The sequence below is a fragment of the Elephas maximus genome, chromosome 10 (assembly GCF_024166365.1).
Source record: "Elephas maximus indicus isolate mEleMax1 chromosome 10, mEleMax1 primary haplotype, whole genome shotgun sequence".
In the NCBI taxonomy this organism is placed as follows: domain Eukaryota; kingdom Metazoa; phylum Chordata; class Mammalia; order Proboscidea; family Elephantidae; genus Elephas; species Elephas maximus.
In genome coordinates, this window is record NC_064828.1 from 14736983 (window position 1) to 14762928 (window position 25946).

Below are 25946 nucleotides of genomic sequence, written 5' to 3' on the forward strand. Positions count from 1 at the left end.
CATTTTTGACTCCAAATTTACGGGTTAGGAGGCAATGTTCCATTTGTGCTCTGATCTAAAGATGCATGGTTGGTCTGAAAATATAGTCGGACTTAATGTTGACTACTGTTATTCCTACATAGAGCAGTTGTATGAATACTGATAAATCAGTTTGTTTTTTTTTTTAATTTAAACTATAAGTACATACACAGTCTATAGCTAATATTCAGTAACTTGACTGGATAATATATGCTTTATCTCTTTTTAGTAATAAATAACTGAGTGTAACAGAATAGTAATGAAAAATGATAAAACATCAAACATTCACAAAATGGCAGTTTCTTATATTTTGCTTTATGTAGCATTTTGGTTGAGTACCTTATGAAATTGTTTAATGAATATAAAGTATTATGCTAGGTACTAGGGTTAAAAAGGTAAGCAAAAACACCTCCTGTCCTCACAGAGCTTATAGTCTACTTAGAGATGGACATTCCAATAACCAATAAGGATATATGAAATTCTGGCTGTAATCAGCATCTTGAAGACAAGCACATACAACAGTAAGTGACCTGGTCTGGGAGTCAGGGAGTGCCCAAGGAAGCGAAGCTTCGGCAGTGCTCTCAAAGATGAGTGGGAGTCAATAAGGTGACACAGGGAACGGCATGGGCAAAGGCCCTCTGAGGGCCTGTGAGGCTCTTCAAAGAAGGCCTGCAGGAGCTATAAAGGTAGCCGGAAACCGGAGGGCGCTAGGCCTTACCGGCCACCTGGAGGGTATCTGTATCCTAAGACTAATGGGAAGCCCTTGTAGAATTTTAAAGGAGTGGCAAGATGGGGTGTACATGATGGGATCAGATTTAATATTTAGAATCTCAAGGCTGTCCTGTGGAGAATGGGTGGGAGGGGTGGCAAACACGCCAGTGGGGAGGGGCTGTGGCACTGGTCACATGAGATGATACAGCCAAGTGCTAGTGGGTAGAGAACTTGGTTGAGATGTAGCTTGCAGACTTTTTTTTTTAATAACAGATTATTTCCAGTTTATATACCATACAGGATATTTTCTTTTAAAAATATTTTAAGTTGGAGAAAATAGTGATTTGCTTTATGCTTTTGAGTTGTAAAATTTTACCATGCCCTTTGGTCCTGTAGGCAATAGTGACGCATCCTGGCTTCAATACTACAGAAAAGCTCTTAGTTACTTTCCACTCCTAAAAAATGGGATCTAATAAATTAGTACTATATTGAATGATCCTGGGGTTTTTATTATGTGTGGGTATGCCTAATGCAACATATTTGCTTTCTTTATCTAAATTAAAAACTTACGTAGATCCTTTTCTCAAGCTCTGGATTTGAAGTTTTGGTTGAGCCTTTGAATAAAAAATTAAATGTTTGAACCTGCCTACATTAACTTATAAGCTGGCTGGCTTAAAATTTTTTTTTTTTTTTTCCCCAAATGCAAAATACATGCTTACTCTAGAAAAAATTCAGTCACAGATGTGTGACAAAGAGTGAAAATACTTCCCCTTCCATTTTGGGGTGGCACAATGTCGTAGTATGCTGGTAAGTGAGCAGGCTCTGGAGCCAAACTATTTGGATTCAGATGGTGACTTAAGTACTTATTAGCCATGAACTTGAAGAATTTATTTAAACTCTATGTTTTGGTTTCCCTCTATGTAAAACATGGATAAAAACAATAACTAGGGCTATTGTGAGGACTGAGTTAATAAATGTGTCTCAATCAGGGCAGTGCTTAGCATAAGTGCTCAATAAATACTAGCTATTATAACCTTCATGTATATAGATATACATATATAAACATAAAATAAGGACATAATTTTATTAGTAACATTCAACAATGTGCTTTTCACACAGTAAATACCATGGACAACTTTCCATAGCAGTCCATATGCAAATTACTTTGTTCTTTTCAACACTTGCCTAGTATTCAGACATGTAAATGTAGTAGAATTTAACCATTCTTGTGTCGGACATCTTTGTACATCATCTTTGCACGTTTATACTCGTACTTCTACAGGAGCAGTTCTTCGAAGTGGGCTAGTCAAAGAACATGCATTTACCAGTTTTGATATTATGCCTTTCATAAAGGTTGTAATCGATACTCTCACAAAATAGTTGACTCTTTTATCTGTGGGGAAGTCCAACAAACCTCAATCATAGACTGGCCGATTATTAACAGGTTCTAAGGCTACTTTGTTACAGTTTGATACCACTTAGCACTAGGTGTTGAATGAAAGTATTTGCAAAACTCCACCTGGCTGTATGAACAATAAACATTATGTATCGAAGGTCCCACTCTCTGAGTTGTAACTTTTGAGCTTAACAGCAGAAACCATCTCCATTTTTGTGACCTGAACATCTAGTAAGTACCTGGGATGTGGGGCACGTCATTAAATGTATGTTAAATGAAGACTCATAAGTATAACATTAGCAGTCAACATGACAAAAACTACATAGCTTCTTTGTTCATCTCCAGCTGACAAAAGTTAGTCTCAAGGAAGTTTCTATCATCTACTTTCCTAGTTCAATTTGAAAAAACTTTCCTTTCCCATGAACGAAAACTGAGGATCTCTTCTTACACTTTAGTGTTAAAAGCTCCTTGTTTAACATAAGTCAACATTTACATATTAAATATAAAAGCACCTTAAATGCTCATATCCTATTTCAGGTGGGAAAGGTTCCTTGCCCCTTGGTTTACAATTGTATTATTATTGTACTTAGTTTATTACTTCCTTACCAAAGAACATTTATTTGCTCATAGGCCTAGCCCAAGGTTGGCCTTCCAGGTGAAACAGGAGGGTGGACTAAGTTTAAACGGCACGCTTTCTCTCTCTTCAGATGGCTGCCTGTTCCCTTAGACAACATATACCAGAAATTGCCACAGCTAGGCATCAGTAAACCCAGCTTTTTGGTTTTTTCTTCTTTGGCGTCTGGAGCCTACCTCAGTACAGGTCTGTGGAAAGGCTCCGCCCATCTCCGTAATTTACTGCATTATTTCAAATTAACCATTCCAAGTAACAAATAACACACAATGAAATTTTAGTGCATTCTCAGCCCATGCTGCTTTATTGCTAAAAAAAGAAAAAAATATTATACAGAGGTGCAGAGTTTCCAACTTGTATTAACAGTTGCTTTTCGCATCAAATAAAGTGTCTTCTCTAAAATTCCCAAAGATGCATAGATTAAAATGCAAGCTGCCTTTTGTAATACTTCAAACATATTCAATGAAGTTCTTTTAATATTATACATGTATCAATGGTACAATGGAGAAGATGCAGAACAGCAAAGAAACAGTGATCAGTTCCTGTACTTAAAACACAGTAAATAAAATATGCTGTATGTGAAGGTCACCCTAAAGGAGTCTTTTTTAATTACCAGAGATGGATGGTCTTAAGTTAGTGCCCAGACTACTACTGTTGCTTCTTTAAGGATTGATTATAAAGTATGGCCAGAATCCCTTTTTTAACCCTGGAGGGAAAAATAATTTAATCGATGGTATGCCATCGCCACCAAGGGAGGAGAGACCTTTTGAAAATGATCAGTAGCCTTAGTTATCTAATGTGACTTTAAAGGTTCAGGAACATGGTTCCCTGAAAAAGCCGATGTTTGGCTTTCCAGCTTTAAGGATTTCATCTGCCTGAGTGGAATAATGGAACAGGGAGTTGAGAAAAACCCTGACCTTAATCTTTATTGGTTTCATTGGCGGTTTGACATCAGTAAGTGGCAAGCAGAATTACATATGGTACATGACATCTCACCTCCTGTATGTGGGTGGAGACCAAACTGAAATAAGTCTGATTCAATTCTGAACCACTGGGAGTTACCATCCCAGTTAAACATACCCAAAGATTTCTGGAACAAAACCCCACAGCAAGAAAAATAAGTTCAAATTTTGGAAAAAAGTTTTTTCAGTTACAGACCATGAGACATGAAAGGGCTAATAAGGCTAATCGGGAATTCTGTTTAGGGATCTTGCAGATATGATGGATTTCACGTCCACATTGTCATGATGACTTGTCCTTATAGGGGTTATTTCTTCTCAAGAAAATTTCTGAACTACCACAATGAATCAGAGATTTATTTTCTTCACATAAGAAAATAAATGGCAAGGTTTTTCTTTGTTTTTAAAAATAAAACTTCTGCTTACCTGGGAACAAAAGCTTTAGGCACAAAAATTGTGCAGTCTGACCAAACCATCAAGGATCAATCTCTGGCTATAAAAAAATAATTCTAAACAAAAGGCAGTAAACTAACTACACCAAAACCAAACCCATTGCCACAATTCCAACTCAGCAACCCTATACCATAGATGTATCCACTTTCTGGACTATTCCCACAAAGTGGAAGTCTCCTCTGCCGCAAAAAAACCAAAACCAAACCCATTCCCGTCGAGTCGACTGACTCATAGCGACCCTACAGGACTGGTCCCATAGAGTTTCCAAGGAGTGCCTGGTGGATTCGAACTGCCAACCCTTGGGTCAGCAGCTGTAGCACTTAACCACTACGCCACCAGGGTTTCCTCCTTTGCTGCAGTGCCACTTTATTGCCGCCAACATCAGTACCGTCTAGGTTAGTCGCCTAGTTACACAGAAATCCCGGAACATCTGAACATGTGCTTACTGACTCCAGTCACTTCCAAGACACTAGTTCTAAGAGGCCCAAATTTAGGCCATATAAACTTTTTCAGAAAAACTTCATACCTATTCTATATACTACACTCTAGTATTTCCTCCCCTTTCAGAAACTCTGCACCTTTCTGATTATTATAGCTGTAGAAGCTATTTATTTATTCAACATGCTTAGTTTGTTTTGTTCTCAAACATACTTGGGGACTATTGGAACCAGGCAAGAGGTTAAGGGAGAGCACTGTTACACCCCATTCCTGGTAGTTTGAATGTCTTGTGGTTGCCCCTGTTTATCTTCTATCTCCCATTTTCAATGGAAGTAAGATAATCCTTAATTAGAAAATAACAATAAATTTCTATTGCTTCATTAATAAATGCATATATAAAATTACTAGTAACCACATAACACTGGACATTTTCAGTCATGCATTAGTACTGTAAAATCAGAATTATGGGCCTGCCACTATTGCTTGCACTTTCAACCAGACCCAGTTTTAATACACATGCAAAGTAAACCCCTTGATTCAGAGTAATTATGGGAAATAACCAGGATACATGCAGTTTCAACAGAAAATGTGGGTTAATAAAGTGATTGCTAAGAAATGCGGGACGGCTCTCCACATCTATCACAATGTTTCTTCGAAACAGAGGTACAAAAGTCACCCACGAGGCTACAACTAGGACCACTGTACAGGTATAGAAGGCTTATATGCAAATCCCGGTCCTTTTGGGTAGAGAATGATGTAATACAAGCTCTGGGAAAAGAGAACTGAAAGATACAGTCTGTGGAGCAGTGAACTGGCCATTTGATCGACAGCTACACCACAGAAGAACATAGGTGGTAGAGGGGTGGTGGAAACACATGCAGAAAGGTTTCTTTTCTGAGTCGCATTAATAAGCAGCCCCCTGGGGAAAAGGAGTTTTACTAACAGCAGAGCTAATGCAGTGTAAACTCAAACGTCAGTGCCCTGAAATTTAGCATAGCCCTCTGCTTTCGGAAGCTGCTGGCCAAGGGATTCTCCCACACGCGGTGTGACTGACAGCCAAGCACTGTTCTGAGTGAACGGGAAGAAATGTGCCTGCACCAGCGAGCACCACTAGAGTGTAAACTCCTCGAGGCCAAGGGTCTCTTCAAATTCTGCATATCACAGGTATACGAAGAGTGAACACGAGACTACAATAACTCTGAAAATCAACCACATACTTGGAGATTACAAAAGCTTTTAGTACATTTTAGCATTTAGTACTATTAACATGGCTGTTAAAAGTAATCTTTAATTGTTCCAAGTAACTGAACTGTTGACACCACCGTAATACGCTGTGGTGTCCGCATAATCACGCAAATGTCTGAGTATTGCTTGGTTATTCCAATGTCTCTAAGGCCAGCTGATGGCACAGGACATTTAAAGAGGAGCTAAAATCAATTTAATATAGCCTCCCTATCCTTTCGTTTTGCCATGAAAGAATATTCACGAGGCACTATTTTCTTAGATCTACACCACCTTTTAGTGCCCCCTCCCCCGAAAACAAGGGAATATAGACCCAGTCTCTTCAGAGATTTAACCATCTCCAAGGTGCTAAATGGCCAAGATGGACATGAGGTAAAAAGGATTAAGCCCCTTGTCCCACTGTTATGGCCTGATGTGTGCTGTGTCTAGTTTACTGAGTTCTCCTTATTACAGGAACCGGCAGTCACAGGCCACAGGCCTCAGCACATTGCTGTTAGCCAAGGTTTAAAAAATAACGCCAAAAACTCCCAACAATCTTTAGCTATTCCCTTCAATCTTGTTGTTTTTCAATTTTAAATTCAAACTTCCCTAATCATAAGCAGGAAGAAAAAAACAGCTAAGTTTTTTTTTTTAAACCCTAAATATAAACTTTGCTTTTTTAAAATGCACCCAGAAAAACCAACAGAGAAAAATGAGGTGACAAAGCCTCATTTTGAGTAAATGCCTATTGCTAAAAGGAACAGTAAGCAAAAACCCACATGACTGCGTCAGTGGAGCTCTAGTACATTTGTTTCCAGGTTAAGCACTAGAAAGGTTTCATTTCAATGGCTCTAACCCACTGCTTTAGGAAACAAACGGGATTGTTAGGCTTTAATTTATACAAACTGGGTATTTCTCACACACACTAGCACATATTTATATACATTCATACTGTTTTAAAAGGAAGAAAAAAAGATATTTTATATGCTCTTTAGCTGGAACCTATCTTTTTCCTTTTGGGCAACTCTGTTGATCACAGAGCCCCACGAACTCAAGTGATAACACTCTACTGTACAACCTCGCTAATGGAATTTACTATACATGTAAAACTATTATTGCTACAAAAGTCTCCCTCTTGAAATTATTAGTTCATTTTATGGCTCTTTTTTTTTTTTTTGCAACAGGAAATATCCTTTCCTATATAATGTGCTATTTTGCATTCATTACCTTTTCTGAGGTACTTAAACATTTTTCAAAATGCTTTTCAGAAATGGATTCCCCCAGGCACTGAACTACTTGAGCCCAGAGGTCAACTACCTTAAGTACACTATAAGAATCTAAACCTGGTCCCTGGAGATCTGCTGCCGAAGGGGCTACTACTTCAAGCTTGCTTGATACATATTACAATTATTTTGTATTTTCTGTCATACTAACTGTAGAATCCTGTGTCAATAAATCCTAAGATCTCTTAATACTGAAATTTTAAAATGATCTCGGAAAAATGCCATGTCCAAGTTCTCAAGGCAGCTTTTAGAGGTAAGAATTTCTTTTACACAGAAAGCTATTTTATACTTTCAAAATAAAACAAGTACTTTATCTCCACAAGTAAAGTGGACAAAAGTGAAAGATGTCTGAAGCTTACGATAAACCAGGAAAAGAGCTCACTTATTACCTGGCAACTTAGGTACATTCCATCTAGCTACATTTCCAATTCTCCAGGTCTAGAATCCCAACATACAATTCAGCAAATCTGGAAATAAGAAGAGCTTGTGACAAATTCATAAGCAAGGACACTCTCAACTACTGAGAAAGCATTTTTTCTATAACACATAGCATGCTGCAGATAGGAAATGTAAATAGTCTGCAGATTGGAAAAGCACTCACTGAAGCAGTTAATATAGCATCTTAGTAAGACATGCAAAATGTAAAATTTCTTGATGTAAAAGGAGTGTGAAAATAATGAACCTAAAAGACAATACAACATGGAGACAGTGTAAGAACAATCTCACCTCAAACTAAGACAGCAAAGCACTATGATGAAACGGGTCTACCTTTTGATTTGAGGTTTCATTAGGACACAAAGGCAGTGGTCTCTATCTGCTTCATGGAAAGTTTAAATACCCTCAAACACATTTCAGATTGTGACCCCACATTTCTATTCATAAATGAGTCTTTTTGGCCTTAATTTCCTTTCCCCAAGGGAGAATATCACAAATTCAGATACTTACGAAAAAAGAAAAGATCTAGATTTTCCACTCTTTTTACACTATTGGTTATTATTATCAATAATTCATCCTGAAGTTTATAGTAACTATGAGGCTCATGCACTAACCCCTAACATAGCACTACAATTTGCTACCAAGCACTAATGCTTACAAAACTATACACATCTCATAATGGAAGACATTGGTGATTTTGTTGTTCTTAAACAACTTGTAACATCTTGTCCACAAGTATTAAAATATACATATATATATATATTTCTATTGCACGTATCCCGTTTTTAACTTTTCAAAACTGCCAGCTAATGTGGGTGAGCAAAAGAAAGGAAGTAGGCATAGCTGCACATCAAAGCATACCAAAACCTCATTGCTGTCCAGTTGATTCTCACACTAACCCTATACGATAGAGAACTGCCCCTAAGGTTTCCAAGGAGCAGTTGGTGGATTGATTCGAACTGCTGACCTTTTGGTTAGCAGCTGAGCGCTTAACCACTGCACCACCAGGGCTACCTGCCATCAGGAAGGGGACTGAAAGAAGCCAGGAAAAAAGCGTAGATGTATTAGGTAAACACTGGGCAAATACAACTGCAGTATACTCATTTTGTGAAGTGCCATCTGGTGACAACCACGGAAGATGCAAGAACAATTTGAAAGGGAGCATTAATGGTGGCTGTCGTAGCTCCGACAAAGTAATCTGGAGAAGCAGGGTTTGATACCTGCTCAAACAAGTGGACTGGTTTCACTGGTGCTCTGATACAGGTACACTATCCCGCCAAATGATCTTACCCAAAAAGCTGTCAGGACATGAGGAAGATGGGTAATATGCAATTAACTGGAAGACACAAATTCTTCATGATCTATTCTCAACATACTAGTGGGACCCATGTATGTAGGTTCCATTCTGCTTGTGACACTTTCAAAAAACCAAAGGAAAACATCAGGAAGTGGCTGGGAGATCACTTGGAGGAAAATTTAAGTTACCTTTAACCGAAGTTATTTCTATTTTGCTTTACCACTCAGTAATTGCCCTCAATTAAAGCAAAGTATATTTTATCTACATTAGGTAGTAATTTTACTAAAAAGCTTTCTTTTTGACTCAACATTACAGTGTTCAGCATTTCCCATTTTGGGCCATTTCTATCAATCTTAAATTCTGGTAAACCTGGTTTAAGTTCCTAGCATCACGGCACCCATGTCTCTGGGCAAACATTCCCTGTAACACAAACAATCTAAGGCTATCTGTTCTTAATTTCATCTAAAGAAATTTTAAATTTTCTCTAATCACGAAGGATCATAAATAAATTTCCCTTCTCCGTATGTAAGAACCTAACAATTCACACAACGGTCCTGTTGGTTTGGAAGGAAGGATAGCTTTCTTCTAGTCTGTTCATGTGGTATAATTTTTAAGTCAAGGAAAAGATTCATATTTCTTGTTGAAATTCTCTTTCTTGAGGTTTTTTTTCAGACCCTGAATTTTTCCTAAATCTACACCAACACAACCACAAATTTGGGAACACTGCTTCAAGGCCCATTCTCTCAGGAGAAGCTTAAGTTCCAACTGGAGAGTTACCTGAGTCCTAGCCTTTTCAGCCTAACATTACAGCAATCACCTAGAAAAATAAACAGACACCCCAGGACTCGTCTCGGATGGAAGGGACAAAGTTACTTATGGTTTTATAAAAAATGGAGCTAAAGAATGTAAAACGCCATAGTCAGATGGAGCTACATAAGGCATCTTTGCTTCTTTTTCTTAGGGGAAAGGAATATGAAAACTTTTCTCATTTCCCCCCACTCAATATGTCCACAGTTGAACGCAGATCATGCTATAGGGTCCATCAACATCTTCTGAACTGGAAAACCACTCATGCCAGTCTTCTTCCAACCAAGTCTCAAGTGCTATTATAAAATGCCACAAAGGATGAAGTAACTTGTAACACAGCAGCCTCACTTCCTAGGGAATTAAAAAGGTTTCCATCACTGGACACGAGACTGTTTTGTTCTCTTTTACCACTCTTTCATTAAACCCAAGCATGTGTTCAGGGGGCTAGCTTCTGCACAATATGGTCCTTCCTTAATGAAAAAAATTTTAAAAGATCAATGTTCAAGGACTTCTGAGGAAAAAAGTGAACACTTCCTTCTCCAGAAGAAAAACAGCTCTTCTCTTCTCATTCAAAAATGTGGATTTACACATGCAAAAATGTGTATTTCTACAGAAACTGTGATGGTTTATTCACATATGAAAATTAACCCCAAGGTATCTTGTCATTATGCTTCTTTATCACATCAAGGTTTAATCTGCAAAATTGGACCTTTGTTTACTCAGGAAATATATGTCATGAGTTAAGCCAGGATTTATATGTAATTTTTTTATCATCTCTTTCATTTCAAATTGGAACATATATTTGGAATTTACTGCTGCAGTCTCAACTGTGCTTTTCATGATACTGGCTGAAACTGGATGAAAAAAAAAAAAAAAAAAACCCTGAAGTCATCCAGGCTTCCTATGTATTTAGTCTTCTTATATAAAACAAAAGGTAAAGAATTCATAAATACCACCATCAAATCATGTGTTTCAAAGTAAACGTTAAGTCTTCAGTTTTCAAAATAATTTCTTTACAATTAAGCAAACAGCAGCAGAAGACCCATGTCAGATGACTCTTTCTTCGGAGAAGTTGGCAGGATGACCGCATCCTAGAGGCTTCTCTGTGTTGAATCTGAGAGTTGAAAAAAAAGAAAAGCGGCCTTTTCCATTCCAAATCCTGGAGGAAAACTGTAGAGAAGAGATATCCACATTTCAAGAACAAGGAAAGTGGCAGGATAAAAGAAGCAGGGCCAGCTGCTCCAGGAGACAACACAGAAATGCCTGGAGAGACAAAATAAATTAAAAATAGGAAGATTAGGATGCGTACTTCTGTTTGAGTTTACTTTAAAAAATATTTTTATTTCATGCAGAGAATATTTTGTGTTTGAACACTGTCTAAAAAAATGTTCAAACACAACATACAATATTGTCATTGCAAAGGCAGAAGCAGCAGCCACAAAAAAAAAAAGATGCTCAACCATGAATAAAAAGCTAGAATTATATAAAAACTTGTATTATATACAACGAGGTATATATGCCATTTTACTCTGATGCAAATGGAGTAATGAACTCCACATTGTTTTTTATATACAGCCATAAGATGATTCTATATAAAAACCACCCACTGCCATCGAGTCGATTCCAGCTCATAGCAACCCTATAGGACAGAGAAGAACTGCCCCACGGGGTTTCCAAGAAGCACCTGGGGGATTCAAACTGTCAACCATTTGGTTAGCAGGGGAACTCTTAACCATTATGCCACCAGGGTTTCCATTCTATATAAAACATGTCTAAAAACAGTACTGTACTCCAAACTTGATGCCTGAATATACAACACTCAAAATCATATAACATCTTACTTTTGAATTACCTTCAACTAAAGATTGACAGTGAATAAAAATTCTGTAAAATCTAGCCGTAAGTAAAATATATACTGTACCATGATCACCAAATGCAAGCATATTAAAAACTTAATAAACCCAGTTCATTGCTGCTAGACAAATTGTTAAACTGCATATATTAGCAAAAATAAATCATGGATTTGTATCAAAAGCTTAAATAAATAATTTGAGCTAACAAAATGGCAACAGCAATAGGCTAACTAGTACACCTAGTCCACTATCCTAGTCTGTCACATACATAAAAGATACCTCAACTCTAAACAGAACCTGAATAATCTCTTCTGGTTCCAGATAAGACAGGGTTCCAGATTCTAAGCCCGGGGAAGGTAATATAAGTTAATTCAGAATTAAATCAGGAGGAAGAGAGCTGTAAAATTTGCATTTGTGGCAAAAGCAGCAGTTAAACAGGAAAAAGTAGAGGTGTAAAGACAGGCCTCCTGGGCAGCAGGGCTGTTTCACTGTGTGAGCAGACACCAGCAAATGCAAACCTCCCACCAGCCACTGGGCTGGTCTGCAATTCAATTCTAATGGCAACATCCAGTAATAGACAAATGGATAAACAAAATGTGGTAAAAACATACAACGGATTATTATTGAACTATAAAAAGGAACGAAATTCTAATACATGCTACAATATGGGTGGACCTTGAAAACATTGTTAAGTGAAAAAAGCTAGCCATAAAAAGCCAGATATTGTATAAAACAGCTTATGTGAAATAAGTACAACAGGCAAATTCATAGAGACAGAGAGTAAATTAGAGATTACAGGGGATGGGGGCAGAAGAGGAAGGGCTGCTTAATCAGCATTTCTGTTTGTCTGATGAAAAAGTTTTGGAAATAGATGGTGGTAATGATTGCATAACATTATAAACGTAATTAATGCCACTTAATTGTACATTTAAAAAATGGTTAAAATGGCAAATTTTCTTACATATGTTACAAAAAAATTCTAATAGCAAGAAAATTGGCAGTCATGTTCAAGGGCGAAGATCCAGGCAGTGTTTTTCCAAAAGTAGACATGCTAAAAGAATCCTGTAGAAACTAATCAATGCACCAAAGAAAGCTTTAAACGTGGCACCTTTTAATAAGGCAACTGTCTAGATTTAAAAAATTTTTTTTGTTGTTGTTGAGACTAAACACAGCAGAACATACACCAATTCAACAGTTTCTACATGTACAATTCAGTGACACTGCTTACACTCTTGGAGTTGTGCAACAATTCTCACTCTTTTCTGAGTTGTTCCTTCCCCATTAACATAAATTAACTGCCCCTTAAGATTCCTATCTCATCTTTCAAGTTGCTATTGTCAATTTGATTCCACATAGATAGATATTAAAGAGCACAATGCTCAAGGCAGACATTCTTTACTGATTAGGCTAAACTATTTTTTCGTAAGAGAGATGGACAACGAATAAGGGAGACCAAAGAAGAATTGATGCATTTGAATTACGGTGCTGGTGAAGAATATTGAACATACCACGGACTGCTAAAAGAAGGAACAAATCTGTCTTGGAAGAAGTACAGCTGGAATGTTCCCTAGAAGTGAGGATGGAAAGACTTTGTCTCATGTACTTTGGACATGTTATCAGGAGGGATCAGGTACCGGAGAAGGACATCGTGCTTGGCTGGAATAGACGGTGAGAAAAAAAAAAAAAAAAGAGGAAGACCCTCAACTAAAAGGATTGACACAGTGACTGCAACAACAGGCTCAAACATAGCAGTGACTGTGAGGATGATGCAGGATCAGACAGCAGTTCTTTCTTTCTGTTGTACATCTGTTTAAAGGAGACTTCAGAGGATAAACAGCCCTGGTGGCACAGCAGTTAAGAACTCAGCTGCTAACCAAAAGGTCGGCAGTTCAAATCCACCACCTATTCATTGGAAACCCTATGGGCAGCTCTACTCTGTCCTATAGGGTCACTATGAGTTGGAATCGACTCAATGGCAATGGGTCTGGGTTCACAGAATATGCATTTTTTTTCATTTATTTTGTTGTGGAGAATATACACAGCAAAACACACACCAATTCAACAGTTTCTACATGTACTATTTAGTGACATTGATTACATTCTTCAAGCTGTGCAACCAGTCTCACCCTCCTTTTCTGAGTTGTTCCTCCATAATTAACATAAATTCACTGCCACCTAAGATTCTTATCGAACCTTTTAGTTGCTGTTGTCAATTTGATCCCATATAGGTAGTTCTTAAAAAAGCATAATGCTCAAAGCACCATTAACTGAAGAGTCTTCTTTCCCCATTGAATGGACCAGCATCCTTGTCAAAAATCAGCTGACCATTAGATGCGTGGGTTTATCTCTGGACTCTCAATTCTACTCCATTCATCTACGTATCTATCATTATACCACTAGCAGGCTGTTTTGACTACTGTATTTAAGAAAAAAAAAAAAACTTGTTCCCGTTGAGTCAATTCCGACTCATAGCGACTGTACAGGACTGAGCAGAACTGCCCTATAGGGTTTCTGAGGAGTACCTAGTGGATCTGAACTGCCAAACCTTTCGTTAGCAGCCATAGCTCTTAACTACTGTGCCAGCAGAGTTTCTGTAGCTGTACAGTATGTTCTAAAATCAAGAACTGTGAGCCCTCGTACTTTGTTCTTCTCTTTCAACACTGCTTTAGTTATTCAGGGCCTCTTGCCATTCCACACAGAGTTGAGGACTGGCATCTTCTACTTCTGTAAAGAAGGCTGATGGAATTTTGATAGGGACTGCATTAAATCTATTGATTGCTTTGGGTAGTACTGACACCTTAACAATATGAAGTCTTCTAATCCATGAACATGGATCATTCTTCCACTTATTTAGATCTTCTTTAATCTCTTTCATCAATGTTTTATAGTTTTTATTGTATAAGTCCATCATATCTCTGGTTAAATTTATTCCTAAGTATTTTATTTTCTTAGATGACATTGTAAATGGGAATTGTTTCCCTAATTCCCCTTTCTGATTTCTTATTGTTGGTATATAGAAGCCCAACTGATTTTTGTTGACCCTGAACCCTGCAACTTTGCTTAATTCCTCTATTAGCCCCAGAAGTTTTCTTGTGGACTCTGGGATTTTCTGTATAAAGGATTATATCACCCACAAATAGTGTTAATTTTACTTCTTTTACAATCTGTATATCTTTTATTTTTCTTGTCTTATTACTTTGGCTAGGACTTCAAATACAATATTAAATAGAAGCAGTGAAAGTGGGTACCTTTGTCTTGTTCCCAATTTCAAGGGGAAAGTTCTCAGTCTTTCTCCTTTAAGTATCATGTCATCTATTGGCTTTTCATATGTACCCGCTTCTCACTTATTGACATGGTTATGTTCCAAGGTCATTATGCAAAAATGGAGGGTGACCACATCAGATCACAAAATGGAGGATGACTACACCATTACCTAAGTGCCAAATCACTGAGAATCACAGCCCAGCCAAGTTGACCTAATCTTAACCATCACAACCAGCTTTATTTTCACTTCATACCTCGGCGTTCTTGACTGTCAGACCTACCATCACTAATGTGTAAAACAGTTTGGATAGTGAAATGTTAGATGAGATAGTGGATAAATGAGGAATAGGTGTATACCCTGAATCATATTGAGGAATTTCCCTTGTAGTCCAATCTTTTTTAGGGTTTTCATCAAGAAAGGGTGTTGGATTTTTTCAAATGCTTTTTCTTCATCCATAGAGATGATCATACGGTTCTTTTCCTTTGTTCTATTCATGTAGTGGTTATTACACTGATTGATTTTCTAATGCTGAACCATCCCTGCATTCCTGGAATAAATCCCACTTGGTCATGGTGTTGGACTCTTTTAGTATGCTGTTGGATTCTGTTCACTAGTATTTTGTTGAGCATTTGTGCATCTATCTGTATTTATAAGAGATATTGGCCTGTAGTTTTCTTTTCTTGTGGTGTCTTTGTCTGGTTTGGGTATCACGGTTATATTTGCTTCATACAATGAAATAGGGAGCATTCCTTCCTGCTCTATCTTTTGGAAGAGTTTAAATAGTACTGTTGTCAATTATTCTTTAAGTATTCAGTAGAATTGCCAAGTGAGGTCACTGGGTCCAAGATTTTTTTTCATTGGGAGGTTTTTGATCACTGATTTCATCTCTTCATTTGTTATCAGTCTGTTGAGGCTTTTCATCTTGCGTCCATTTAGGTAGGTTGTGTGCTTCTAAGAATTTGTTCATTTCATCTAGGTTACCAGTTAGTTCCCATACAGTTGTTCATAATATTCTGTCATCCACCAACTCTGTCATATATCTCTTTATTTCTATCAGGTCAGTTGTAATGTCCCTTCTTTCATTTTTTATTCTGTTTATTTGCATCTTTTCCCTTCTTTTTTAGGGGCGGATTCTTGGTTTAAAGTTTTAAGATTATCTTAGGGCAATAGTTTCAGGGGTTCATCCAGCCTCCATGGCTCCAGAAAGTCTGGAGTCCATTAGAATCTGAAATCTGTTCTACATTCCCCCCCTTTATCAGGATTCTTGTATAGTATCTTCCATCAAAACATTCAGTAATGGCGTTAGCAAGCAGACATCTAAGATGCATCAATTGGTCTCAACCCACCTGGGGCAAAGGATAATGAAGAACACCATAGACGCAAGGTAATTATGAGCCCAAGTGACAGACAAAGGGCCACATAAATCAGAGACTACATCAGCCTCTGACCAGAAGAACTAACTAGATGGTGCCCGGCTGCAACCAATGACTGCCCTGACAGGGAACACAACAGTGAATTCCTGATGGAACAGGACAGTAGTGGGATGCAGACCTCAAATCCTAGTAAAAAGACCAGACTTAATGGTCTGACTGAGACTAGAAGGACCCTGGAGGTCATGGTCTCCAGACCTTCTGTTAGCCCAAGACTGGCACCATTCTCAAAGCCAACTCTTCAGACAGGGATTGGACCGGACTATAGGACAGAAAATGATACTGGTGTAGAGTGAACTTCTTGGCTCAAGTAGACACATGAGACTATGTGGGCAGCTCCTGTCTGGAGGGGAGATGAGAAGGCAGAGGTGACAGAAGATGGCTGTAAGGACACAGGGAATACAGGGTAGAGAGAAGGAGTGTGCTGTCTCATTAGGGGGAGGGCCGCTCCAGGCATATATAAAAAAAAGGCATATATAGCAAGGTATATACAAGGTTTTATATGAGACTGACTTGATTTGTAAACTTTCACTTAAAGCACAATAAACAAACAAAAAAAATCATGAAAAGATATACACACACACACAAAAAAAACATTCAGTAGTGGTAGCCAGGCACCATTCAGGTATTCTTATCTCACGTCAAAGGAGGTAATTGTTACTGGAAGCAATTGCCAGCATATTTCATATCCTCCACTTGTTCATGACGCTTCTTCCTCTGTTTCTCCAGTCAAATAGAGACTGACCAATGTCCCCTGGGTGACTGCCTGCAAGGTTTTAAGACCCTAGGCACGATGCATCAAACTAAGGAGTAGAACCAGGGCTTCAAACCAGTTCACTCATGAAGCAAAACAGGAAGTTTTACCATTTGGCAGATTCAGCATAGCTCCTGGAACAGGAAAAACTATGGGTAGAAGCCCTGGAACAGGGGACTCAGAAAAGATGTAGTGAGCCTTTCAGGAGGCTGATGTGTCAGACTGGATTACTGGCAGGGCTGTAGGAGAATGACACACATTCAAAGCAGTGCAGTTGGCTGCCATCTATGAGCGAGGGCAGTGCTGCTTCATACTGTGCTCAAAATCCGAGGGTAAAGAGATTTGGTTGTTATGCAACACATACGCTGCCCTTGTTCTCTAAGGGGGAGATTAAATTTCTACCAGGGCTTCGACCCATAATTTTTCCCATTCTGGCTCTCTTTCCAATTCACCACAACTTTAAAAACTGGAGTCTGTTCCAGTGACACTTCCTCGGCCATGACTGAACCAAGCAGAACTGGTTCAAAGCTCTGGGTAGAACAGAAGCACTAAAAACTGTATTAGGCCATTAACTAAGATGTCAATGAAACCATAACCCTAAACCTCCAAACCAAGGAACCAAATTCCATAAGGTTATTTGGTTATAAATAAGCAACCTCAGCAGGTACTTTTTTGTTGCTATTGGAAACAGATCACACAACTTTCACCAACTTTTTACAGGTGTACAAACTTATTGACAACAATTACATTAATCAGCTGTGCAACCCTACTCTTTAATCAATGCAATTTTTCCATTACTGTAAACCGAAACTCTGTCCCATAAGTGATAACCTCCTGTCCCCCTTCCTCCCACCCCAGTAACCACTAATAAACTTTGGTCCCGATACATCTGCCTGTTCTTATCTTTTTTTTTTTTTTAGAGGTTTTATTTATTTAGTTAGTTTTTGAACATTTTATTGTGGTTTGGGTGAAAGTTTACAGAGCAAATTAGTTTCCCATTCAACAATTTATATGCATTTTGTTTCATGACATTAGCTGCAATCCCCTCCATGTGACAGCACTCTACCCACTTCCCCTCTTAGTTCCCCCATTTCCATTCACCTATCTTTCCTGCCCCTTTCTGCCTTCTGAATTTTGTTTCTGGGCTAAAGCTGCCCTTTTGGTCTTACATGGTTGATTATTCTGAGGACCATTTTCCTCACGGGTGTTACTGTTCACTTTACAGGCCTGTCTATTGTTTGGCTGAAAGGTGATCTCTGGGAGTGGGTTCAGTTCGAGGTTTGATGGGCATCTAACGGTTATAGTCTTGGGGGTTCCCTTATCTTTTTATATAACTGTCTGGATTGGTATTCCTTCAGCTATACCCATTAATATAAATGCATACCTTCATCTTACATAAACCTTTTCCCCAAAACTATATCTTAATATCAGGCAATAATAATTGAAAATCATAAGCTTGTATTCTCTTCAAAATGCCTGATTTTCACATCTCAGACATGACTATGCAATTTTACATACTCTAAACACACAGGTATGTATGTGTATCACACACTGCAAAACCCATTTGAGGATGCCTGAATGAACTGTGTAAAAGCCAAAGTTCTGGCAATGATCTACAATTCTCCATAAGATCTGCACCTTCATCCTTCCACTTTCTCTCTTCTAACCCTATTTCTATCTCCCCTTCATTGGGTCCAACCACACTGGATGCCCTATTCTTCCTGGAATGTCAGATACACTCCTACCTTATGCTGTTTCTGCTGGACATTCCAACTGTTGAGAAGGCTCTTTGCCCACATACATGCACAGCTAACTTCCTCACTTTCAAGTCTCTACTCAAATGTCATTTTCTCAGTTTGGCTTACGTTGGGCCCATATTTAAGATTATATCCTACCTACAGACACACTCCCATTCACCTTTATTCTGCTATACTTTTTCTTTTTTCCATGGTATGTAATACTATCTAATAAACTATGCTACGGTCAGCTGCCGTTTAGTTGATTCCAACTCATGGTGATCCCATGTCATAGACTAGAACTGCTCCATAGTGTTTTCTCGATTGCAATCTTTTCTTTTTTTTAATTTCTTTTCTACTGTACTTTAGATGAAGGTTTACAGAGCAAACATGTTTCCCATTAAACAATACACATTGTTTTGTGACACTAGTTGCCAACCCCAGGATATGTCAACGCTCTCCCTTCTCGACCTTGAGCTCTCCATTACCAGCTTTCCAGTCTATTCCTGCCTTCTCTTCCTTGCGCCTGGGCTGGTGTGCCCATTTAGTCTCGTTCTGTTTATAGGCCTGTCTAATCTTTAGCTGAAAGGTGAAGCTCAGGAGTGACTTCATTACGGAGCTATGAGGGTGTCCAGGGGCCATATTCTCAGAGTTTCTCAAGTCTCTATCAGACCAGCAAGTCTGTTTTTTTTTTTTTTTGTGAGTTGGAATTCTGTTCAACATTTTTATCCAGCTCTCTCCGGACCCTATATTGTGATCCCTGTGAGAGCAGTCATTGGTCGTAGCCAGGCACCATCTAGTTGTACTGGACTCAGTCTGGTGGAGGCTGTGGTAGTTGTGGTCCATTAGTCCTTTGGACTGATCTTTCCCTTGTGTCTTTGATTTTCTTCTTTTTCCCTTGTTCCAAAAGGGTATCTTAGATGGCTGCTCACAAGCTTTTAAGACCCCAGACGCTACTCACCAAAGTAGAATGCAGAACATTTTCTTTATAAACTGTTACGCCAGCTGAGCTCGATGTTCCCCAAGACCACAGTCCCCACAGCCCCAGCCCAGTAATTTCGTTTCTCAAGGAGTTTGGTTGTGTCTATGGAGCTTCCATGACCTTGCCTTGGACAAGTTGTGCTGGCTTCTCCAGAATTGTGCACTGTCTTACTCTTCACCAAAGCTATCACCACTTATCTGTTGTCTATTTAGTGTTTTCCCCTCCCACCTCTTCCCTCCCTTGTAACCATCAAAGATCGTTTCTTTTTGTGCATAAACCTTTTTATAAACAATATTCGTCCCTTTGTGATTGACTTATTTCACTCAGCATAACTCCCTACATATTCATCCATGTTGTGAGATGCTTTGCAGATCCATCATTGTTCTTTATCATTGCGTACTATTCCGCTGTGTGTATGTACCATAGTTTATCCATTCATCTGTTGATGGGCACCTAGGTTGTTTCCATCTTTTTACTTTCATGACTAATGCTGCAATGAACATAGGTGTGCGTATGTATATTTGTGTGATGGCTCTTATTTCTCTAGGATATGTTCCTAGGAGTGGAATTGCTGGATCATATGGCGTTCTATTTCTATGTAAGAAAGCACCATATCATTTTTCCAAAATGGTTGTACCATTTTGCATTCCCACCAGCAGTGCATGAGAGTTCCAATCTCTCTGTAGCCTCTCCAACATTTGTTATTTTCTGTTTTTTTAATTCATACCAGTAGTGTCGGGGTCAGATGTTATCTCACTGTGGTTGTGATTCACATTTCTGTAATGGCTACTGATCAGGGAGCATTTTCTCATGTATCTGTTTGCTGCTCGACTGGCTGCAATCTTAACGAAAGCAGATCATCGGTCCTTTTCTTCCATGGTATTGTTGGCTGGACTTGATCCATTGACCTTTAGGTTAGCAGTCAGGTGTAAACAGTTTGTGCCACCTAGGGACCTTTTACCTAATATACTATACAAGGTACTTATTAATGTTTCTCGTTTACTGTCTTGTCTAAAATGTAAGCGCCACAATGGCAGGAACCTGTTTTGTTTGCTGATGGATCTTAAAAGTTTCCAGAAACACGGTGAAAAGGCATAATCAGCACTTAAAAAAAACTTGAATAGATTAATGAATATCAGGGCTCTTAAATATCCTTAGCCAACATGAGTTAAAAATTTAAATAGATATTGGTTCTACAGTTAGGGGAGGAAACTAGAACTATACACTGATATACAAAACTTAAAAAGTTAACTTAGAAAGCGGATGCCTCACTAGTTACTTCTGGGACTCTGAAGTCTCTTGTTTACTAATGCTGCTTTTACAAAGAACATTTATATTAGAAAATCTTAGCTTGGGAGACTGCAGAGGGAGAATAGGAATTTTCAATGGAGCCATTAGGTTAGCCAGTTTCTGAGTGAGTCAAATGACTTTGTGTGGTAGTCAGCCTCCAAGAAGGACCCCAGTGATTGCTGCCTCCTGGTATTCACACCCTCTTCTAGTCCCCTTCCTCTCCAACAATGAATCAGGGTTGATCTATGTGACCAAAAGAATGGTGAGGCAAGGTCATAAAGGAGACTGTTGTTTCTGCCTTGCTTTCTTGGATTGCTTGTTCAAGAAGCCAGGTGCCGTATCATGAGGAAACGTACAGTCCTGGAGGAGGCTTATATTGGGAGGAATGGAGGCCTCCTACCAAGCACCACCAACTTGTCAGCCATGTGACTGAGTCACCGTAGAAGTGGATCAGATGACTGTGCCCCAGCCAATATCTTGACTGAAACCTCGTAAGAGACCCCAAGCCAGAAGCTTCCAGCTAAGCTGTTCCCAAATTCCTAACCCACAAACACTGTGAAAGATAATAAATGTTTACTGTGTTTTAATCCACTAAATTTTGGGGTAATTTGTTACATGGTAATAAATAATACATTGCTTCTCCTAAACACAGGAAAAATGATATGCCATAGGAGTTAACACTTCTTTCTTTTCTATGTAAATAGTAAATTCAGAAACATTATGTAAAATGAAATGGAAATTATCACAGTCGTTCAAATTTAGTTTTTAAGTATCTTATTCAAAAAAGCTACTGGGCTAGCTGGACAGTTTCTGTCCCAGATATGGCTAGCTTATACTAATGTAGAATCACTGCCTAAGTAGGAATTTAACTACTCAGACGTTTATCAAGTATTTATTGAGTGCTTCCTTCCTTTGAAAATTTTTAATTATTTGAGTAATACACGTACATGATATGAAATAAAAAGGTAAAATAGGGTATGCAGTGTTTCTTACCTTTTTGGAGTTATTCTATGGCTATCTAACATCTTTATAAGTAAATATACCTCCCTCCGCCCAATGTAAGAACACTATACACACTGTTCTGCACCTTTTTCCCTTAATGTATCTTAGAGATCACTCCGTATCAGAAGAGCTAAAGCTACCTTGTTAAGTATAAAACAAAACAAAACCTGTTGCTGTCGAGTCGATTCCGACAGGGTATAACTATCCCACAAGGTTTCCAAGGAGTGCCTAATGGATTCAAACTGCCGACCTTTCAGTTAGCAGCCGTAGCTCTTAACCACTATGCCACCAGGGTTTCCCTTGTAAGTACAGAAGTACCTAAATTTATTTGCACCAGTTCACTATAGATGGATATTCAAATTGCCATTAATATTGTGCTATACCAATGTCGAGTTTCTATTATTGTCTACCTGGACTTAATCAAGGTTCTAAATCCAAGCAAGCAATAAAGCCTCCCCTCCAAAGGCCTATGATAGACTCTATTACCCAAAGGGTATTTTGCCCTATCAATTTTTTTTCCCTAAAACTGAAATATATATGCAAGATTTTTAATCCTTAAAGCAGCTGTACACTGAATGATTTTCATGTAACACAATCACGTGTATGACTAAACAGGTATGAATCCAGTTTTGTGGATAAGGTTATTGTCAACTAAGAAAGCACATTATCACCTCTTGCTCTTTGAACAACAGAACCTAATTCTGTGGGAAATTCAGAAGATACCAATACTTGGCACAGAATAAATAAACTCATACCTAGGAGTATTAAAGGTGTACTGAAAGCTTCAGAAATTAAAGATTAAAATATCAATATTTATCTGTAATTGAAACCTAAATAAATACATTCTAAAATTTACCTAAATTTATTTTTTTTATCAGTTGATTTCCTTCAATCTAATGGTGGTTTGGACAAATAATCAAGTTTTTACTTTCTTTTTCTTAATACATTGCTTTTGTTGAAAAATAAAAGATTTTGCTTAAATATCAAGAATTTATGGTCACTTGTTCTTCATCTTCTGTTGAGGCTAACAGTTTATTGTTTCACTTCTATCTATTTTCAGATCGCTTAAATAGTATCTGGACCACTTAGCCCATTATTACTTACTTGCCAAGTCCTGAGTTCAGAATTCTGTTCTCTTTCTGATGAAGAAAATATAAAGCACCTAAAGGTTGAGGAAAATGTTCTTCTTGTGACGAGGAACCTGAAAATAAAAATACAGTTAAAGTGAGGATACAGCCCTTACTGGTGTTATGTACATTAGTGTACAAAATTATTCAAATGAACCAAGTTATTCTAAAAAACATCAATATCCCCAACTATTCAGAAAGAAGTTACTCTCTACCCACACTGGCACCCAAACTATTCAGAAAGAAGTTACTCTCTACCCACACTGGCATTAATTTTAAAAGATGTCAAAACTCTTGAGCAGTGGCTCTCTAGTTTGTATGGAACCCTGTGACTTTTGCCCTCTTCTCCCCACAAAAATGTATAAATGTGCATAAAATTTCCAAAAGTTTATAGTCCCTTACTTAAGACCTTTGCTTTAGTGTAGATTACCACCCCGTTCTGTTCGTAAGGTAGAGAGGAATGATGTCCGATTTCTTTCGTCTGTCCCAGTGTCTTTCTTTTCCTAGATGAGATGAAAAAAACTGACGAAACCGACAGAAAGGTCTTATTTAGAAGGACTTCTTCACCTGATATTTTCAGCTCTGCTAAATCCAGGGCCAGCACAGAGCACCTCATCTACCAGAAACATGCATTTGTATTATGAAATGTGGATTCAAACTGGACCCAACTCAAGTGCCACAGTTTTAAATAGGCTTCAGGGATTAAGAAACCTAGTAACAGAAACTCTTCCCAGAGTTTAGCTAAGAGACCTAATCACAAAAAGAGAAAATCCATTAAAAAGCTCCACAAGCTTTATGTTAATGGTGGTGGAAAAGGATGGCAAGAACAGGTCAAACAACTTGAAGTATGTAAACAATGTCACTGAACGCAGAACGTGTTGAAACGATGAATCCTTTGCTGTGTATGTTTTTACAAGAAAAAAAACTAAAAAAAAAAAAAGCTCAACAAGAACCGAATACAAATACCTGACAGCATTATGACACTGTGCAACCCCACCACATTACACAGTTAAATTATGTAATAACAATATTTTCAAAAAACGTTTCTCATTCCCTTTATTAAAAAAAAAAAACTGTACACCGACTCCTTTAGCTCTAGATCAGACACCAACAGCCGCAAATTCTAGAGACATAACGTCAGTCGAGATTAGTGCGCCATTAGGCAATTATTAGGACAAACAAGGACAAAACTGCTTTCTCGGATCAGAAAAGCTTGGCAAGGGATAATATGAACGAAAAAATATAGTAGAGGTCGAAGAGAATCCCAGGATACACATTCTCAAATTAAAATCCCAGGGGGTGGGGATCCGTGGGGATCCTTACACTAAATCTCAAGGTCAACGAGCCAGGGGCACAAAATACTCAGGGCCGCGACAGGCCTCGATTGAGATCAGAGGCTCTGGCAATCGAGCAGGTATGAAACCGTAAAGCGAAGGCCATACATAAATCAATAAAACAGAGATATTCTTAAAAAGAAAAAAAAAAGTCGATAGGCGACGCAACGACTGCCAGATACACACCCGCGTGGATCCAACCACCGGAGAATAAGCCGAAAGCACAAAACCAGCAAAAAGCAAGGCCCTAGATAAAGGCAGTGGAGGCCGAAGAGGGAGTGGGGTGCGCGACACCCCTCGGGAGGCGGTGTGGGCCGCCCCGGGGTACCCGAGCATGGAAATGCCCGCCCGGCTGGAGAAGGCTCCGCGCGCTCCGGTTCCCCGGACCAGCTGGGCCGCAACACCGCCTGTTCATCCCCCTCGCATGCCTTCTCAGCTTACCCCCCGAGTCCACCAGACGCACTCGACCGCCCGGGGCCGGCCCGCTCCCGGGCCCGAAGGCCGGCTCCCCGGACGCCCCTCACTCCGCCATCTTCGCTCCTTCTCAAGTCCGCCAGCCCTGCCGCCGGCAGTTTCCACAAACCCCGCCCCTTCCGCTGCCGCTGCGTCCCGATTGGACAGTGCCCTGCTCGCGCGCACTCTCCTTCCGTCGTAAATTGGTTGGAATGTACGTCAATCAATAGAGCTAGCCCCACTATTTCTATCCCCTTTTCTGCCTGGTTGGGCCTAACCCAGTAGGGTTGAGGTAATAGAGAAAAGTGCTTTTGTAAGTAATTTATTGGGCATGTAAAATTACATCCGCGTAGAAGCAGTGTCATATTGTGGTCAAATAGTTTAGCCAGGTCACATGACTTTTTAAAGCCACCCTCAGATTAAACTACAGTATTAATAATTCCGTTTTCAGGGCCGGGAGCCTTTAAGGCTGGGTGTAAACACTTAGGCAAAGGATTTAATGGCTCCAACTTGTTATCTGGCTTCATATCACCTACCTCGACTCTTAAAGGACCCAAACGTCGGACTCTTGTTTCCAATTCTAGTCACTTTTCTTTGAGGGCCCTTCTGCAGGGTGCCAAGCTGTTATAACAGGCTGTTTTGTTGTAATTTATCCCCCAACTGTAGGTTTCCAAGGACCTTCCAGGAGAGGCAGAGAGTTAAGGTAACTGGAGTGGCTCGCCTTCCAGGTTGGAACAAGAGACCCCAAAGGAGCGGTGTAGGTCCATAATGCTTCCCAAACACCCTCAGGTAGTCATCTGGACCACTTCTTAGAAATAACAGATTCCTAGGCTGCACCTCCCCGACATCCGATTCCGTAAGTCTTCTGATGAAGCCAAGGAATCTGTAACTTTACAGAAGGTGGCGCAGTGGTTAAGAGCTACGGCTTCAAACCAAAAAGTTTGCAGTTCCAATCCACCAGGCACTCTTTGGAAACCCTATGCGGGCACTTCTACTCTGTCCAATAGGGTCGCTGTGAGTCAGTAATCCACTCCACAGCAACGGGTTTGGTTTGGTTTCTATGCTAAAGGA

General features: G+C 39.1%; 1 long non-coding RNA gene across 1 annotated transcript; it reads right to left on the reverse strand.

Moving 5' to 3' along the window:
• Positions 1-3026: 3026 nt before the first annotated feature.
• Positions 3027-25000, reverse strand: LOC126084063 (uncharacterized). The gene is made up of 3 exons (XR_007518922.1): positions 24864-25000; positions 23066-23162; positions 3027-10912 (listed from the first exon to the last, which is right to left on the reverse strand). It is a non-coding gene; the product is annotated as an uncharacterized LOC126084063 (long non-coding RNA).
• Positions 25001-25946: the final 946 nt, after the last annotated feature.